This window comes from Plecotus auritus (genome assembly GCF_963455305.1).
Source record: "Plecotus auritus genome assembly, chromosome: 6".
Taxonomy (NCBI): Eukaryota; Metazoa; Chordata; class Mammalia; order Chiroptera; family Vespertilionidae; genus Plecotus; species Plecotus auritus.
The window spans coordinates 129,890,092-129,910,132 of NC_137773.1; the positions used below are offsets into that span (position 1 = coordinate 129,890,092).

The 20,041-nt window shown below is 41.4% G+C and overlaps 1 protein-coding gene across 9 annotated transcripts in view; it reads left to right on the top strand.

Annotated features, from left to right (window-relative positions):
* FHIT (fragile histidine triad diadenosine triphosphatase) overlaps positions 1 to 20,041 on the top strand; it is a 1,390,165-nt gene that overhangs the window by 1,206,560 nt on the left and 163,564 nt on the right. The gene's annotated exons all lie outside the window — the stretch shown is intronic.

Below are 20,041 nucleotides of genomic sequence, written 5' to 3' on the forward strand. Positions count from 1 at the left end.
TCGCTCTGATCTTACTGTTTGATCACGGGCGCTATCCATGTGATGAAATCACCCTGAATAGGTATTGGCATAGAGATGGTCTTCAGTGGATTCCACCCAATATGACCTGGGAAGGGGCAGTACAGGTGAGGTAGCCCCAAACAGCTGTTATGGGAACTGAAGACAAAGGAATTTATAATGATTTCTTTTTCAAATGAAAATGAGCAAAATCTAAATACTCTTGTGATTTCTGATTGTTATTTATTGACCTGTCCCAGTGTCTCCATAGAAGAAAATCTACACGACAACCAATGGAAATTAAGTGGATTGATATATGATTATTTTAACCAAATGCTACATTTAATTTTTAAATACTTTGGACTTCAGCTTGTCTCTCCTTATAGCATTTATTCCAAGTCAAACTTTGAATTATCATTAGCAAAATCTAGGTTGGTTTGAATGATATAAATGTAACCCATATATTATCAGCATTTTTGCAGTTAGCTGATTTCTAGATACTTCCATTCAAAGGTATAAATGTGAAACCACTACAAAGATCATTCAGCAAGAGTCAGGTGATCTGCTCCTAGGATCTCCCTTACACGAGCACCTTCAGTTGTCTGTACTATTTAGAGCAGGGGAACCTTGGGCCTGCCAAGGCATTAGGGGTGACTTACTTAAATGTTTGAACAATCACAGCAGGCTAATTTTTAATAATTAGCCTGCTGTGATTGTTCAAACATTTAATTTTGTATGGCCTGAGAATGATGTTATAAATATCCAAATGGCCCGAGAATGATGTTATAAATATCCAAATGGCCCTTGGTAGATAAAAGGTCCCTGATTTAGAGCATATAGCCTATGGTGGATCAAGCTGGTATAAAATATAAGATAATTTCAATTTGACTATTTATTGTAGCCAGTGAAGGGTAAATATGTTCCCCACGTATGAGAGCAGATCAGATGGCACCTGGAGTGCTTGGTTAAAAAGGCTGTGAGGTTATTTCTGGATGCAACAAGGCAAATGCTGTGATTGATTAGCAATGTCTGCCATGGTATCAATAAGAGAGAGGTACAAATTAGCCATCTATTTGACACTCGTGTTCTAGCCCTTTGAGAATGATTTCTAAAGTACCCAGTTTCCCTGGATTAGATGGAACCTATGCATCTTTTTGTTGTTGTTGTATTTTTAAGATTTCTTTGCAATAACTGGGCATTACAATAGCTACCTAGGCCCTAAAAATAAAGAACCAGAAGTGAGCAGTTAGTATTGAGACTTATAGTCAATTATTCTGGGATTCACTGGGTCCTTGGAGGTGATTGGTTTTACTAGTATGCTTTGGGGATATCCATCACTGTGTGTGCTTCCTGTTTTCCAAGGCCTGGAATAGACCTGTGTGGGGTGAAAATGCTCTAGTCACTGGTACCCAGATGCTGGGTGGTGGACCAATTGCTGCAAATTCATTCCCAAGAAATCCCAACCCGAGAGATTCTGAGGCAGTGAGTTACTGAGGCTCTGAGGAATCAGTAATTAGGTGGGCCTAAGAAAGTTCCCAGAAGATTCCAATGCATGGCTAGATATGGGAATAGTGTCTCTCCCATTTTGGGCTTTCCCAAAGTCATATCTTGTAATATAATTCAAACTCATTTTTGCTGCTTGTGGAATGTGGTTTGAGGTTGGTAAGGGCTTAAGTCAAATTGGAAGAAACTCAGAATTATGGAGTAATTATAAAGAGATGCATTTTTAAAAAATACAATTACTGATCTTATTAGCGTAAACTAAAGTTAATAAAATGTTGCCAAGTACAGGCTATTTTAATGAATAAATTAGCACCTGATTTATATACAAGTGAATACTGCTAAAGTGGTATTAAAAGTGCTTGGAAACTGTTTTTTTGGGGGCTGAATTGTCACAGTAAAATCTTGTTTATATCCAAATGTGCTTGTGATAGAACTGCAGGGCCACATTTCAGCCCAGTTAGAAACACAGTGTCAGACCCTGAGGCTGCGTGTGACCTCCCTTACTCTTTGCCCTTGTGCACAAGCTCCCACAGTGTCTCTAGCCCCACCCATGAGTCAACACATGTCCCTCCCTCCCACCTATTTGGAGGAGCATCTCAGGAGATGTAATTACTGCGAGAGGTGTTTTTTTAATCAACTGGTAAGTCATGTAGTATAGACAGTACTCACTGACGGAGATTGTGGTATGAGACTGAAGAGATTGAACTTTGAAGACAAACAGAATTGGGTTCAAATCCCATTGCCACCTACTGATTGTGTGGCATTGGCAAGTCACTTAACCTCTGTGTTTAATTCCCACATCTCTAAAATGGAGATAATAAATACACTTCAAAGATTGTTATGTGTAATATATGACATACTGTACGTTTTTACTGGACTTGGTACATACTAATCCTTATATTAATAGGTAGCTTCTTTATATTCTTCTTTTTAATTTTGTTTAAAAAAAAAACACAACAAACTAGCAGTAGTGAGTAAATGGAGAACCTGGATTCAAAGCCAGAGTATTGGATGCTCCCATTCAATATTCTTTTCAAGGGTCAGATTTCCAGTTTCCCCTCTGCCTCTAACCACTAAGTCTCAGATTCCTCTTCCTCTATGTATGAAAATGCTTTTCCCATTTTAATATATAATAAGATAATGTTTAGAAAGTGGCATGGGAAGCGTGAAGCACTGCATTATTGGTTCAGGACTGAGTGATCTTAATCAGAAAAGATGGAGTGATGAGGGACAGCGTTCTTTATACTGAAGGGAGCACTCACTCGAAATTATGCATCTGTCCATGAAATACAACAGACAGACTGAGACTAGCGTGGAGGGTGGGGAATGGGGAACAGGGCAGGAGACTGCTCTCCATAAAAGTAATTATATTCCTAATGCTGCAGAAATAGAAAGTGATGCCTGAGGAAGCCTGGTGTTATAAATGAGCTAGGAATGTGTCTTCTCCCTGGGCACTGTTTAAGAGGGACGGTGACAAACTAGCGAAGGTTCACAGGAAGGGGGTTGGGGTGGTGGAGTCTGGAAACAGTGATCTGGGGAGTAATTGGAGGTAGAGATGTTTTGTCTGGAGAAGGGAAGACAGTGACAGAGTCCGTGTTTCTAAATGTTGGAAGGGCTGGCAGGTGGCTCCAGGGGGAAGATCTGGGACTTTCAGACTATCAGCTCCACATCATAACAGGTCGAGTTGCTAGCAGTGTCTGAACACGCACAGTGCCTTGGGGGAGGCATGGGAAGCTTTCCATCCCTGGGTCCATGCAAGCAGAGCGGATGGCTGGGATTCGTCCTTGGATGGACCACAGGGTGTCATGGCTTTACAACTCTGTCCCATTTGATTATTACCACCACTTTTAAGTTATGCAAGTTCTGTGGGTCTTTTTGTTGTTATTAGTATTACAGCATTTGGGTTACTGCCTAATGGGGTATACTCTTTTTTTGTTTAGTTCATGGAAATATACGGTATAACTCTTCTTTGACTTACATGAGACTATGCTCTATTGATTTTTCTCATTCCCAGTCTACTTCCCATTTTTTCCTCCAGCTCACAGTTGGAATTTGATGGTTCATGTTTGCTTGCCTTCTCATATGTGTTATTTTACTTGAAAAGTATTTTTTAATGGTGTGCTTTAGTTTGCATAGCAAGTAATTTTTATGAGTCTGAATGCTATTAGGCATGTCACTCATTCTCTAGGCCATGCAATTCCCACTACATCATCTCTTACCAAGGCTTGCCTCACTCCTTCATGATACCTGCCTGACCCGTGAAGGCATTTGAGTTTGAGATCCCTGCCTCTTTCATGAGATACTCTTCTCTCTACCACTTAAATGTTACTACTCCCAGGACCCTCTGTCCAGTCCACTGTGTATGCCATTGATCTGTAACTAATTTACAATGCATGGCCCTGGGGGAGTTCTTGAACTTCAATGGTGCATCCTACCTTCTTCCTTGCTCCTGTTATTCTCATTATCTCTCATTGCTTTGCTTTTGTCAATATGTTAGTCTTGTTCCTACCTCAGGACCTTTGCATAGTTTTCTTTACCTATAACTTCTTTCATCTTCTCTTTTATTACTATTAGAGGCCTGGTGCATGGATTCGTGCACCAGTGGGGTCGCTCAGCCTGGCCTGCACCCTCTTGCAATCTGGGACCCCTCGGGGGATGTCAAAGAGCCAGTTTCTGCCCCATCCCCGCAGGCCAGGCCGAGGGACCCCATGGGTGCATGAATTCGTGCACCAGGCCTCTAGTATGCATATTAAGATCTTTGATTAATCTCGTCCTCCCTCTTCCCCCTTCCCTCTGAGATTCATCAGTCTGTTCCATGTTTCCATGCCTTTGTTTTCCGTTCCTGCATTGAGCTTCTGCTCCCTGGTGGTCAGTTTGCATCATAGCTACCGGCCAGTCGGCTGGTCGCTTAGGCTTTTATATATATATAGATGTTTATGTCCTTATTAATTATGACACTTGAAATATTTTCTTAGTTTATTATTCACTGTCTGCATCCCTTCCTACACTATAAAGCCTTGAGAAAAGGAACCTAATCTGGCATAGAGCGGGTCTCCAATAAATATTTGTTAAATGAATATTTGAGTACATGAAAGAACAAGGTGTTGAAACAGAAGAACTTGAAGTTCCCTACTAGTCCTAACATAATTTGAAAGAAGAGAACATCTTGCTTTTCTGAACTAACTTATAGCTGCTTTGGGTGAGGTTCTGATGTGGTGATATCAGCCATCTGAGGGGCTTTGACAGAATGGAATCTGTCAGAAATCGGTGTGCAGATGGCTGCAAATTGTGGTGCCTTAGAAAGACTTGGTGAAGTAATTATAAACCTTGTCTGATTGCTAAACAAGTCTGGTAAGCACATGTCAAAATTGATAAGTAACTGACCTCCCCAAAACATACACTTGTGTGTCTCTAACAAATACAGATGTGGGATTTGCTGAAAGCAGGCTCAAGAACTTCTCTTCCTTTTTTAATTTAATTTAATTTATTTTTAATCCTCACCTGAGGATATTTTTCCATTGATTTTTTAGAGAGAGTGGAAGAGAGAGGGAAAGACAGAAACATTGATGTGAGAGAAATACATCAATTGGTTGCCTCCTGCATGAGCACTGACCAGGGCCTGGGGCCGGGGAGGAGCCTGCAACCAAGATATGTGCCCTAGACCAGAATCAAACCCAGGACCCTTTTGTCCACAGGCTGACACTCTATCCACTGAGCCAAACCAGCTAGGGCCTTCTGTTCCTTTTATTACAGCTTTGATTGTTATCCGTGAGTTTATCTTCATCTGCTCTTCCTCTAGTTCTCTGTCTTGGATTCGTCTTTATACATTTTATTTACTAATTTATCTTCTCCATTTCAGAGGATGAGTCTCTCTTCATTCCCTCAAAATTGAGTTTAAGTTCTGCCTTTTACAAAGAGAATCTCTTATAAAGCCCATTCTTTATTATTAGTTGCTCCCAAACTATTTCTACATCTGTGTTCTCTAAATTTCTGAGAATTATGTGATGCCTTATCTGAACTCAATGGGCTCTCCATTATCTTGACAAGTTGATGAAGATGATGATAATGACATAAATAGGTCCTTGGATAAAAGAGCATGTCCAGCTAATATGGGGAAGGGGAACCCCCATTGCCTAATGCCATGGTACATCATCTTATTAACTCTGTTAAGCTTACCCTAGCTGTGGCCTAAATAAGCAACTCACATAACTGTGTTGGACAATTCATCAAATGTTTGTGGGTGACATTGAATGGTTATGATTATATACTGTATACAAAACCCATTACTGATGAAGGAAGTGACTATTATTAGAGCAAATGGGAATAGCAATCAGCAATTGGACGAATTCAACCATGAATTTCATAGACAGAGCAACTGTAGGTTCAAGCATGTCATGGGAAACAATTGCTTGGCTTAACACAATGCATGAACAAAATCTATTTACTAAAATGCAGGTCATTTGGCCCTGAGGGCTGGAGAGAACTATTATACTGCTGATAATATTTGAATTTGGATTTCTTTCGCGCACCATTTGATGGTGGTCTTAAAGTCCATGTGTCCCCAGTTGGCACTCAAAAAAGAAGGAATGTTTCAGTGAGAGAGTTAATTAACTTTTCTCCCCTTTTGGCTTAAGTGATGTCCTGGTACTAAGGGATGAGTTTTTGAGTATTTGAGAATTTTGGAATGTAACTTTGTTACCTCTTGTTCAGAATTTGGATGTGATATAACCAACAAATACATATTTAGTAGTGGTAATTTAACCCTGAGTGATTCTTCAAATGCTCTGTGGCTACATTAATGATAAGTGAGCTGTGTAGACATCTGGTTTACCATTTCCTATGTGAGATTATTACTGAATGAAATCTCTGCGTCCCTTGGAGGTGAGAAACAAAATGAGCAGAGAAGTCTTTACCTGGCAAACAATCATTTCTATCATTTTTCCTAGTAGAAATGAGAATTCAGGGGGTGTGCAGTTCAGGTTAGTTACATTTGGGGTAAGTCTATTACATGTGGAATTGTTAGAAGCATAGAGGGCTATAATGGTGGGTGGTGGTCTTCAGCAAAAACTGTGAGATGATTGAGCACTAGAAAAAAACAGTGAAGGAAGGCAGAATAGTGTCTCAATTTTCTCATCTGTAAAATGGGGATTCTGTTGGGGCTGTTGTGAGATTTAAGTGAGTTATCCTATATAATAAAAGCCTAATATGCTAAGTGTCTGGTCGTCTGGTCAACCGTTCAACCGATCAAAGCATAATATGCTAATGATATGCTAAGGCCACTCAACTACTTGATATGACATGCACTGACCACCAGGGGGAAGATGCTCTGACCAGTAGGTGAGCTTGCTGCTGGGGTCCGGCCAATTGGGACTGAGCAAGATGGGCTGAACACACCCTGGAGCCCTCCCGTGGCTCCTCCCCGGCTGACCAATCTTCTGCGTCCCTCCCTAGCCCCAATCGTGTGCCAGTGAGTCCCTGGGCCTGGCCTGCACCATCTTGCAATCCAGGACCCCTCAAGGGGTGTCGGAGAGCCGGTTTCGGCCCGATCTCACAGGTGAGGCCAAGGGATCCCTCTAGTTACATATACTAGTAAAGGCCTGGAACAATGCCTGGTGGAGAGTTAATGCTTAGTTAATGTCAACTTTTATGATTTGTATAAGTATTAATTTTTTTATCTTGAGGGAATGTCTGAGAACATTTTAAGGAGTTGGTGGGAGTGAGTAAGGAGTTAGACCAGCCGTGGGCAAACTACGGCCCGTGGGCCGGATCCAGCTGTTCTATCCGGTTCTCTTGCTCTCCCCTCCGCTCCTTTACTTTGAATTTATATTAGTTCACACAAACACTCCATCCATGCTTTTGTTCTGGCCTTCTGGTCCAGTTTAAGAACCCATTGTGGCCCTCGAGTCAAAAAGTTTGCCCACCCCTGAGTTAGACACTGGAGTAGGTGACTGGCTAGAGGCTACCTTCTCTGGAGACCAGGAGGTTTTCCAAATCTACCAAACACATTAAGAGGAGATCATAGAGGTTCAGTGTCATTACCTGTGACTATCATGATGCATGCCTGTGGGCCAATAGCCTTCAGAGTCATAGCAGCTTAATAATTTGTGAGGACATTAAACTTTTAAGCTGCCACAAGTATATAGCCGACACTAAACATTCAAACAGAACGCAGAAATCTCTCTCAGAAAGAAGAGATTCTGGCGTATGATTTTCTCCCAATGCTTTCAAATTGCTTTAGCTCACTGGCCAGCAGCTCTTTTTGGAGGCTTTTTATGACCCCCAGAATTAGAAAAACAAGTTGAGAGAAAAGGATCTTATACCTGCATAGATCTAAATTCTACTTATCAAGTAAGTTATTTATTACAAGTTCTTTAATGTTGAACTTGCTACTATGTCTCAATGTATTTCATGTTTCCCATATTTGAAATAGTCAGGAAACAAATCTAAAAGCATGGGGTTAATGGTAATAAACAATAAGTTAATAGTAATAAGCACTTCTAGTTCTTAATATTTGTTCCTAGGGAGAGGACTAATGGAAAATAGTAATAGACTAAAATTACTATTGTCATTTAATGAGAGCCCACAATGAGCTGGGCTCTGTGCAAGTGCTGTATATACACGTTACTTTAATCTTCATAAACCTTGCAAGGTAGATATAATTAATACCATTTAATTGAAGCCAAAACCCACAGAGGATATCTGTCTTAAGACCTTGTGACCAGCTCATGACGAAGCTTATTTATACCAAAGTCTAGTTAACTCCAAAGCCTTTGGTCAGAGGGAAATATTTTCCTTCATTTTTATGGAAAATCCAAAGATAGTGAATAAGTGATTTTCTTAGAGATGGTGATTTCCAGTGCTACATCTCAAATAGTTTCCAGATCTCTGTTCAACTTTAGTGACATTGACACACACACACACACACACAGATACACACACACACGTATCATATCACATCCTATATTTCCACTAGTCCCTATAGGTTCTGGACACACACCTACTATTAAATATGTAAGACTTGGAGTGTAGGAAATTGGCATGTTCCAAAGATAGATTTTTTTTTTCTGCTTTAAGGGTACAACTCACTAGTCTCAGCTAGGTACTTTATTAGAACTCCTTTTTATCGTTTTTTTTCTTTTTTCTTTTAAGCGCAAGGAAGCCATCCACACACTGCAGCCAAGCTCTACAATTCCCTAGGTCATTCTTTTGGAGCTGATTTTGCACACGGAACCTCTTAAATACTTGGCATACCTCATAGTATATTCATATCATGATAACACACTAAAATATTAAAGGAAATGGCTGCCTTTTTTGTCTTCAAAAAGAAACAGTTCTTGTTTACAACTCTCAGTGGACCATAAGTATCTTGGAGGGCAGCTGCTTCAGTACCTGTTGGAAATCCTTCTTACATTTGCAGTAACTAAGGAACTCATAGAATATTCCCTTTGCACGGAAATCAAGTCTCGTTTCAGCATCTTCTTTTTCTTTTAAAAGAAGTTTGTTTTCTTCTTAGAAAACTCTTCAGAGTTACTGAGGAGGAATTTGGACATTTGGGTCAAATCCATGTATGATCCAGCAGGCTTCTTGGGTAATCTTGACCATGTCAGTTGATGTGAAGACTGAGGCTGCATTTTTTTTCTGGCAACTGGAAATGACAGTCTGACTTGTTTTGTTAAGCCATTTTCCATGCATATGATGTGTCTACCATTCATCTTCCTTCCCAGAGGCACTGGGGTAGTTTCTTCTTTTTGGTCTCTTTTCAAAATCAAGAGCATGAGGAACTTGAAGGGGTTTCATCTGTTGGTGACCTGGGATAAGGCTGAATGAGACTTCCTGAGAGAGGTTAGGAACAGGATTTTCATCAATTGGTTACACTGTCAAAATGAGAAAAAGGGTGTGATTATGACATTAACATGCTGATGAGTTAGGTATCCAATGAAATGCAAAATGGGGTGGTGAGTCAGGTTTACCTGCAATAGAGAACTAAGGCCCAGAAAGACAAAGTAACTTTTCTACGATCACAGAGAGAGGAAAGAGCAGACCTGGGATTCATACACAGGCCTTCTGGATCCAGGGTCTGGGTTCTCTTTCACTTTGCTGCCTCTCTGAACTCCCAGAGGTGTCTTACTCACCTTTGTCCATTCTGCCTCCTCTCACCCAATCCATCCCACTATCTACATGGACTGGGTTCTCCAGAAAGGTTTGTTTAGCTGAATTCCTGACACTAAATCCTCACCTACCTTCCTTCCTGTCAAAGAAAAAAACTGTACCTTATTCGTAACAACAATATTTTACGTTGTTAACCTTCCTGAGGTGACAATGTTTTGTTTTTTCAAACTAGCAAAGCCTGGTGGGAAATGAATGGGATTTTACAGTTGGAATATCAGGCCTCAGTCTAGTGGTCAGTGGGGCTTGGCTGGTAACTTCAGAACCAAGTCACAAAGGCTGGCTCTGGACCCTGCACCACCCATTTCTGGAATCTGCCTGAAATCAGTTTGATAAATAGTCCCTGAGAGCTCCCACTATCACTCTCTAAAATGGACCAATCCCAGACAGAACAATCCTTTTGTACCTTCATATTTGGGAGTTGTGTCAATATCCTGCCAAGAAAATAAAAGATATTTCTATTTTATCCCTTTCGAGGCTCAAACATGCTCTTGTGTCTATGGTGAACCTTCCAAATGACCTCAGAGTGTGGGTCTATAAAACGTGTATAACATCTATTTAACTTGAAAAATATCCACTGGGAAATAATTTAAATTCCAAATAGAGGGGTATAGTCTGAAGGTATATATTCATATATATGGAAGAGTGTTTTAAAATAAATTTAGTGACATAATGTATTGGGACATGATACTGAATGAATGAGTGGCATATAAACCGAGAATAGAATGGATGTGTATGTACCTAGTAATGAAAAGGGGTTGTGGCTGGATAATGGACTTATATATCATGCCTGTTTCTTTCTTCATATTCTTTGGCATTTTCCAAAATTTATACAATGAATATTCAATAATTCTGTAATTTGAAGAAAACATTAGAGGTCAATTTTTAAAAGCAGAAATTCTATGTTCTTTTTCACTCATTAGTAGAGACCAGCATTTACTGGTAGTTGGAGACCAATATTTACTGGTAGTTGATGGTATATGTAGTGAAAAAAAATTGACTTTACTTTTGGTAAATACCTCATGGGAAATAGTCATAGTGACCTAACACTTAAGTTGAAATACCCAGAAGAATGGCCTTTTGGAGTTTCTACTCTCTGCTTTGTTAGGAATAATACTCTTCAGGATAACATTTTTCCTAAGTTCCTACTCTTAGAGGTAGCAAGAAGGATACATCAAAACAGGCATTAATACTGCCTTGGCCAGATGGCTCAGTTGGTTGGAGCATTACCCTGTACATCAAAAGGTTGTGGGTTTGATTCCCAGTGGGGGCACATATGGGACACAACCAATCAATGTTTCTCCCTCTCTCAAATAAATAAAAACATTATCCTCAGGTGAGGATAAAAATTATTAAAAATAGGTATTCGTACTGCCATGATACTCTGCAGTCTAGTGTTTCCCACTCAGTTTTCTTGTCTCAGGTTTCTTCTCAATCACCAAGTCATTTCTTACAAAGTCTGAGGTTCATTTGAGTAGCCTGTACACTTGCCAGTTTTACAATCACCAACTTAACTATACAAAGATGAAAAACGTTTTATTCCTGAAGTTCAGTTTAATGTCTTGACTGTGACAGCAAATCAATCATCAGCCCAAGGCTAGGTTTTGTCAGCGAGTTCAGTGCTGCCTCAGTCAGTTCAGGCATGTAATTCAACCCCATTCTGTGTTACAACCTCTCCGGTCAGCATTCTGCTCCCAGCAGCGTATCACATGGGGTGGGCAGGGATGATGTCGTCCTTGAATGTTGTTTCTTGGGCATCTGGTGTCCAGGGCATCTGCCTTACGTGGTCCTTGGGTTTATCCCTAGTCTGTGCTGAAACCCACACTGAGGGAAATATATAATCCTTTGGGAGGTGGTGATCACCTACATCCCTGAGGTGTCCATAGCCTTTGGTCACTTAGGCTAGGCACCCCAGAGTAAGGGTGCTTACTCTGCCATCTTTTCAGTGTTCTTTTTATGAAAAATATATATTTCTTTATTGATTTCAGAGAGAAAGGGAGAGGGAGAGAGAGAAACATCAATGATGAGAACCATTGATCAGCTGCCTCCAGCACATCCCCCACTGGGGATTGAGCCCGTAGCTCAGGCATGTGCCCTTGGCTGGAATTGAACCTGGGACCCCTCAGTCCACAGGCCAATGCTCTATCCACTGAGCCAAACCAGCTAGGGCACTTTTCAGTGTTCTTATGGGCAGAGAGAAGTCCTTCTGTTCTTTCTTCCACACTTGTCTGCGCGTGCAGAAGATATAGGACTCTCTGGAAGACACATCATCGCTACAACCCTTCATCACTGTCTTTGCAGAAATATCTACTAGCAGAGTACTAGGTAGCGAAAGCAGAGGACAGACCACTCTAATCTTGGATTCCCTAATCCAGTGGTCGGCAAACTCATTAGTCAACAGAGCCAAATATCAACAGTACAATGATTGAAATTTCTTTTGAGAGCCAAATTTTTTTAATTTAAACTTCATTTAACGCCACTTCTTCAAAATAGACTCGCCCAGGCCGTGGTATTTTGTGGAAGAGCCACACTCAAGGGGCCAAAGAGCCGCATGTGGCTTGTGAGCCGCAGTTTGCCGACCACTGCCCTAATCCAAAGGGAAGGAGTCCAGTAGGTCACTTGTGGAAGGCAGAACACTTGCCTCCTAAGGGCATCCACATTCTAATTTTCAGAACCTGTAAATATGTTACACAACAAAGAAGAATTAAGTAAGCAGATAGGATTAAGTTTGCTAATCAGCTAACTTTAAGTAGGAAGATTACCCTGGATTATAGTTGACCCAGTATAATCAAAAGGTTCCCTAAATGTGGAAGAGGGGGGCTGGAGAGCCAGTGTCAGAGGGATGCAGCACGAAAGAGGCTCCACGGGTCATGCTGGCCTTGAAGACGGAAGGGGCCATGAGCCGAGGAATGCAGGCAGCTTCCAGAAGCTGGAAAAGGCAAGATATAGACCCTCCCCTAGAGCCTTCTGAAGGAATGTAGACCTGCCAATACCTTGCTTTTAGCAGGTTTAGACACATTTTGGACTTCTGACTCCCAGAACTTTAAGATAGTAAATTAGTTTGTTTGAAACCACTGAGTTTGTGGAATTTTGTTACAGCCGCAAATATGAAGCTACTGTATCTCTAAATCTCAGGAGTCAGCCAGGGTTTGGGGGAAGGGCAGGGGTAGAGCAAATGCCCCAGAGCACATTCCTGTCTTCTCTCTCTCTCTCTCTCTCTCTCTCTCTCTCTCTCTCTCTTTCATTTACCTACCTCTCTCTCTCTCTCTCTCTCTCTCTCTCTCTCTCTCTCTCGCTTCTCCAGTTTGAAACTCCTTTTTTAAGTCTGGGGATGGCAGGTATAGCTACTGAGCCTTCTTATCCCTGATGAATTATTTCTTCCTCACACTGGGCCCAGGGCCTTTTGCACTTAGAAACTAAGTTGGTGAGGACAGGAGACTACTATTGAGCAAGAAATACCCTTCCTTTTAGTCAGGAGGGGGTCACGAGGGAAGTGACACACCATTGATTACTTTGAAACCTTAACTTGTCTCATGTGGATAAGAACTGAGTGACAATAACTCTGGCAAAAATGGGAATCCCTAAGTACCATGGACAGTGTGCTCTGATAAAGGGCTGTGAGGCTCAGGGAAGGAGGTGACCACCTTCCTTTCCTCCTGTGGAGGCTCACATCCTGGCTCGATTACTAATGAGACTTCGGTCAATTCCCTTTGTCTGGGGCTCAGTTTCTCTGTCCTCAAACTGAGACGCATTCATCTCATCTCAGTCACCTCTAAGCACAGGTTCAGCTCTGATACTTGTGATTCCGTGTCACTAACTAGTTCAAATGAGAAAGAGCCACCTGTCCTGAGAACTCCCATCCACCCTTCGATTTCTAACCAGAGGCCACATTAGACTAGGAGAAAGGATGCGGACATGGCAACTGACTTTTTTTTTTTTTAATATATTTTATTGATTTTTTACAGAGAGGAAGGAAGAGGGATAGAGAGTTAGAAACATCGATGAGGGAGAAACATCGATCAGCCGCCTCTTGCGCACCCCCTACTGGGGATGTGCCCGCAGCCAAGTTACGTGCCCTTGACCGGAATCGAACCCGGGACCCTTCAGTCCACAGGCCGACGCTCCATCCACTGAGCCAAACTGGTTTTGGCGGCAACTGACTTTTTAAATTGAATGAGAAGAGGAGATAAAATGAAAACACACCAGATGGAATGGGAGCTCCCTACTATTTCAACTAAATGTTGGCACAAACTTAAAATTAAATATAATGTTAAATGATACTTATAATTTACAAAGTGACAATAGTCTTTCCTTTTCAAAGATTAATTCTAGAATTAGATTAATTCTAATTCCTTTGGAGTTTTATTTTGTGGATAGAAATATCAAGAGAATAATTAGTTGGATATGAAGATAATAGGGAAGGGAAATCGTGCAGGCAATCAAGACACAACTGTGACCACCCTTGAGTGACTGGGACTTCCAGGAGCTAATCCCTAAAGCACTGTGAAGGTGGCTCTTGTGTAGATTTACTAAATACACTTCCAATGTCTTTAATTTTTAGGCACCTTCACTTGCTTTGGATCTATTTTGGGTAATAGACCCCTTTGAGAACCCTGCTAAAAGCCTGAAACTTTCTACCTAAAAAAAAACAAAACAACTTTACACAGACACCTTAAAGATTTTCATGTAATATTAGGATTAATTTAAAAGTCTCAGATTAAGCATATCCAATTTGAGGTAGAGAGAAGAATGTTCTCAAGGTCTGAAAAACTAGTAAGACTGGTTTTTGTACAAAGAGTTTTATACATGCACACTCACACACACATAATCAAGGAATTGTGTTCACATCCTTTAGACTTACTGTGTCCACTCAAGACCTCTCTGCATTTCAGAACATTTAACTATTCAGTGATTCTCTCATAGAGCAAATGTCAGAGACACACAATGTCAGAATATACAAGAAGGGGATGGCATATCTTGAAAAGGAAATATTGAGTAGGCTTGGGGTACCAAGCTTCATTACGGGCCCATAACTGAACATATCAGATGAGTGAATTTCTTACCATTCCTTTAAGTAAAAGTCCAGTCTTAGAGTCACAGTAGCTTCCAAAAAATTGGTCACAGAGTTCCACAAAGTATTGTAATTCCCCTTTTATTTGTGAATCAACTTGATTTCCAATGTTTGATAATGATATTCCATCAAGGTACAGAAAACTATTATCTTGAAACTGACTTATATTTTTTTAACTATTAAATAGTCTTTAAGTTGTAAGGATTAGGAAATTCTGTCCTTTTTATCAGTGGAGGAAATTACATATTCACTAATGTGCTTTTCATGATGGTTTTCTAAGTACAAGATGACTCAGACTGGCTGTATAACAGCTAAAAGACAGCTTGAAATTAAAAATTTTATGGACTCATGGAACTAGTTGATTTCAGAGTTATTGAAAAAAAGTGATTTTTTAAAAAATATCAGTTTACAGGTGCCATCACTTTTTAAACCTATAATTAACATTTTATATACAGTCACCTCATTCATTGCACACACATCTACCAAAGGTTAACCACTTGGAAGGCTCTAAGCTAGACTGATCCAGACATCCAAATTCAAGAGATAAGTTGCTCAAACTTCATGCATCTGAAAAATAGAATGCATTTCTTTCTCCTATACTATGCCCCCCGGTTTCACCCGTCCTCTGTTGGCACTCCCTTCTGAACAATCTGGCCAGGAAACTTGGTTCATCTCCAGCTCATTCCTTAAATTCATCCTCTGTATGCCTCCATTCACCAAGTTCTACCATTTTCCCTGACAAACACCTCTGGGTAGAAGTCCTGGGAGTACTCTCCAGGGATTTTGTGAGGCTTCCCAAGGCTGCCAAAGCATGTCCCCAGCCCATTTCTCGCTTGATTGTGGGTGAAATTAGAATTCTTGTAATTTCTCAACTTACATTCTTTCCCCAAATTTCTTCTGAAGGTTGGGATGGGAGATTTTGATAAAACAATCATAACAAAATTATCTTTTATTTGTTTCTTTCTCTTCTCTCCCTCTCTCCAATCCTCCCTACCTTTCTTTTTCTTATTGAGTGCTGCATTTGAATCTTATGGCATGGCTGTGTACTTGTTTCACTAGTTAGAGGTTATTAGGAAAATTCCCCTGGTTTTCACCATTATTTTGAGGTGGTTATTGTTAACTGTGTTAGGTGTTGTGGAAGGAAGGAAGGAGATTGTTCCTTCTTCATTTTGTCTCCTTTATGATGATGAAGCAGCCACTGTTTTGTGTCATTTTTCTTCTGTTCTGATTCTTATCCTTTCTTCAGACCTTCACCAAGTGGCACAGTAGTCCCTCCGTATCCTCATGGGAAGGTTCCAAGACCCTCAGTGAATGCTGAAACTATGGATGGTACTGAATCCTATATGTATTACGTTTTTTTCCTGCACATGCATACCTATGATAAAATTTAATTTATAAATTAGATGCAGTAAGAGATTAACAATAATTATTAATAAGAGCAATTATAACAATACTAGAAGCCTGATGCATGAAGATTCGTGCCAGAATGGGCCTTCCTTTCCCTGGTTGCGGGCACCGCCTTCGCTCTGGCTGGAGCCGCCTTTCTGCCTTCCTACCTCTGCTCAGAGGCCTGGAGCAGCCGGGGGCGGGGCGGAACGCCTGCGTCATCACCATGGCGACGATGACACAAGCATCCTGCCCCGCCCCCAGCTGCTCGGTGCCTATGTATGCAAATTAACCTGCCATCTTTGTTGGGTTAATTTGCATACTCCTGATTGGCTCATGGGCATCACGAAGGTATGGTCAATTAGCATGTTACTCTTTTATTGGGTAGATACTACAATAAAAATTATGTGAATGTGGTCTCTCCCTCTTTGGAATTTTCAGACCATAGTTGAGCAAGGGTAAGTGAAACCACAGATTACTGGGGCCCTCTATCCTCCTTGGATGTTGACTCTAGCCACCCCATTTATACCACAAACTCTGGCAGGTTAGTTTTTCTTAACCTGCCATTCCAATGCTGGGTTAAGTCTGAACTGCTTAGCCTGTGTTTTCAAGACACTTTCAAATCTAATTTTGCCGTCTCATCCAACTTATCCCTTGCATTCATGAACCCTTTGCTTAATCAAACTGTCCTTCTATGAGCCAAATAGGGAACTAAATCATTCCCACATTTGTTCTTTCAAATTGCTACTTACAGTAATTCTTAAAGTCCTTGCCTCCATCCTTGTCCTGCCCAAACTTCTGAATTCCTGACACCTCAAGCCCATCACAGTCTTTCTTTTCTAGACCTTACCACACACATATTTATGCACTGAGACTCTCAGAATAACAGAGTTGAAAGGCTACAGGGTCATCTTCTGCATTTTAAAAAAGGAGGAAATTATACTCAGTAAGGTTAATGATAATAATAGTGACCATTTTAATTCCTACTACAGTAATTAAAGTAATGGGGTAGGAACCTTCTGTATTTAAAAAACAAAACAAAACAGCTTTATTCAGATATAATTAAAATGCAAGGTAGTTCACTACTTAAAATGCACAATTCAGTAGTTTTCAGTGTATTCACAGACTGTGCAACTATCACAAGTACTTGATGCCAGAGCAAGTTATCACCACCAAGAGCAACCCCAGGCCCACAGCACTCACTCCCATTTCTTTCTTCCCCCAGCCCCTGGCATCTAGTAATCCATTTTCTGTCTTTGTGAGTTGCCTATTGTGGACATTTCACATAAATGGCATTTTTCATTATGGGGTCCTTTCTGACTGGCTTCTTTCACAAAGCCTTCTGTTTTCTTTCTTTTTTTTAAAAAAATATATTTTATTGATTTTTTACAGAGAGGAAGGAAGAGGGATAGATAGTCAGAAACATCGATGAGAGAGAAACATCCATCAGCTGCCTCCTGCACACCTCCTGCTGGGGATGTGCCCGCAACCAAGTTACATGCCCTTGACCGGAATCGAACCTGGGACCCTTCAGTCCGCAGGCTGATGCTCTATCCACTGAGCCAAACCGGTTTTGGCAAAGCCTTCTGTTTTCAAGGTTCATACAGCATGTAGCATGAGTCAACACTTTTCTGTTGTTGTCAAATCATAATCTGTGGTATGTCTATAGCACGTTTTGTGTAACCAGCCAGAAGTTGATGGCCACTTGGGTTGTTTTTACTTTTGTATGAATAACACTTATGACGATGCTGCTGTTGATGTACAGGTATCTGTGTGGACATATGTTTTTATTTCTCTTGGGTATATACCTAGCAGTAGAATTGCTGGGTCATATAGTAACTCTGTTTACCTTTTTGAGATACTGTCAGACTATTTTCCAAAACAGCTGCATCAATTTACATTTCTCCAAGAAGTGTGCGAAGGTTCCAGTTTTCCTACCTCCTCACTGATGCTTATGTTCTAACTTCTTGATTATAGTCATTCTACCGGGGGGTGAAGCAGCATCTCATTGTGGTTTGATTGTATTAGCATCCAGGATGTCTAATGATATTGAGCATCTTTGCACATGCTTATTGGCCATTTGTATAACTGTTTTGGAAACGTGTATTCAGATTCTCTGCCCACTTTTTTAAAAATATATTTTATTGATTTTTTTACAGAGAGGAAGGGAGAGGGATAGAAAGCTAGAAACATCAGTGAGAGAGAAACATCGATCAGCTGCCTCCTGCACACCCCCTACTAGGGATGTGCCCACAACCAAGGTACATGCCCTTGACCGGAATTGAACCTGGAACCCTTCAGTCCGTAGGCCGACGCTCCATCCACTGAGCCAAACCGGTTAGGGCTCTCTGCCCATTTTTATTTGGATTATATGTCTTTTTATTATTGAGTTGTAAGACAAATTTGCCTCACTTAACTCATTTAATCCTTGTATTACCCCTCTGAGATTGACGTACTTATTGTTATTTTGTAAGGGAAATAATTGAAGTTCAAAGGTGTTGGCTCATTTGCCCTGGGCCTCGCTGCTCATAAGGGCAGATGGGGGCTGAAACTCTGCCCACGATGTTTCCCTACACTGTGTCCATTCTCATATTCTTCCTCATTTCACTTGTAAAGTAAAACACTGAAGAGTAAGAAAGACAATAAAATATATGAGTATAACAAAATTCAAAAGGTGGTGTAGAAGTGAGCAGACCTACTACTCTGAATAGAAACAGGGTGAAATGAGAACAAAACTGAAAGCATAAGGACAGTTTGGGGTTGGGGGGGTGGGTAAGGGAACAGACAAAACAGGAACTAAATTTCTGTCTCTTGGAATCATGGTGGGTACCCACTTGGAGGAAAGCAAGGGGCCTCAGGATGATCACATCAAAGAAGGACTAACAGGCGTCCAAACATTTGGCCTAAGGCAGAAGCCACCTCTGGTCTTGGTGTCTACATGGTGTCTAAGGAGCAGGCAGTTCAAGCACAGGTGATGGCTTTGTGCAGGTGCTGCCAGGGATGGCACCTGGGGGAGTCAAAGGGTACGGGGAGGAGCGGGAATGTAGTTTTATCTAAATATATAAATCTAAGCATTCTTATTTGGCTGCTTCCTGGGCCCTGCAGGCCTGTCATCTGTTGATTTTTATTTAGTCGAGGAGCTAATACATCCTGAGGTTGAAAAGCCTGTTGCCTCACCCATTCTGCTCTCCAGCCAACATAATTGCTGGGAGGAAGTATTCACCGAACAAGGCAGAGACTCGCTATCCTCATGCCCTAGGGCAGCCTTGGGCAAACTACGGCCCAACTACGCCGCAGGCCAGATCTGGCTGTTCTATCCGGTTCTCTTGCTCTCCCCTCCGCTCCTTTACTTTGAATTTATATTAGTTCACACAAACACTCCATCCATGCTTTTGTTCCGGCCCTCCGGTCCAGTTTAAGAACCCATTGTGGCCCTCGAGTCAAAAAGTTTGCCCACCCCTGCCCTAGGGGCTAGTCTGGGTCTGGAGCCACTGAGAGCCTGCTGCTTAAGTCACAGTCACTGTCCGGCCTTAGAGGGTTAGGGCTACCCAGAGAGATGACTCCAACAGGGATCCTCTTGTGTTGTCCCTGTTACTGTGCTTGATGGTGGAGAGGATCAGGTGCCCTGCCCCCACTGAGCCTCTGCTCATCTGCATGATGCCTCGCTCAGGGGTTGGCAACTATGACCTGTGGGTCCATGGCCTGCTTTTAGAAACAGTTTTATTGGAACACACACACACTCATTGGTTTTCATGTGGCCCACAAAGCTTAAAATATTTACCACCTGATCTTTGCAGGAAAGTTTGCTGGATCCTGGCCGGGCACAGTGCTGCTTCCACAGCAGCTGAGTCTCTCCCTGCCGTTGACATCCTTCCTTCCAATGCCATCTAACTGGCACAAGGTCACCTGACTGGCATG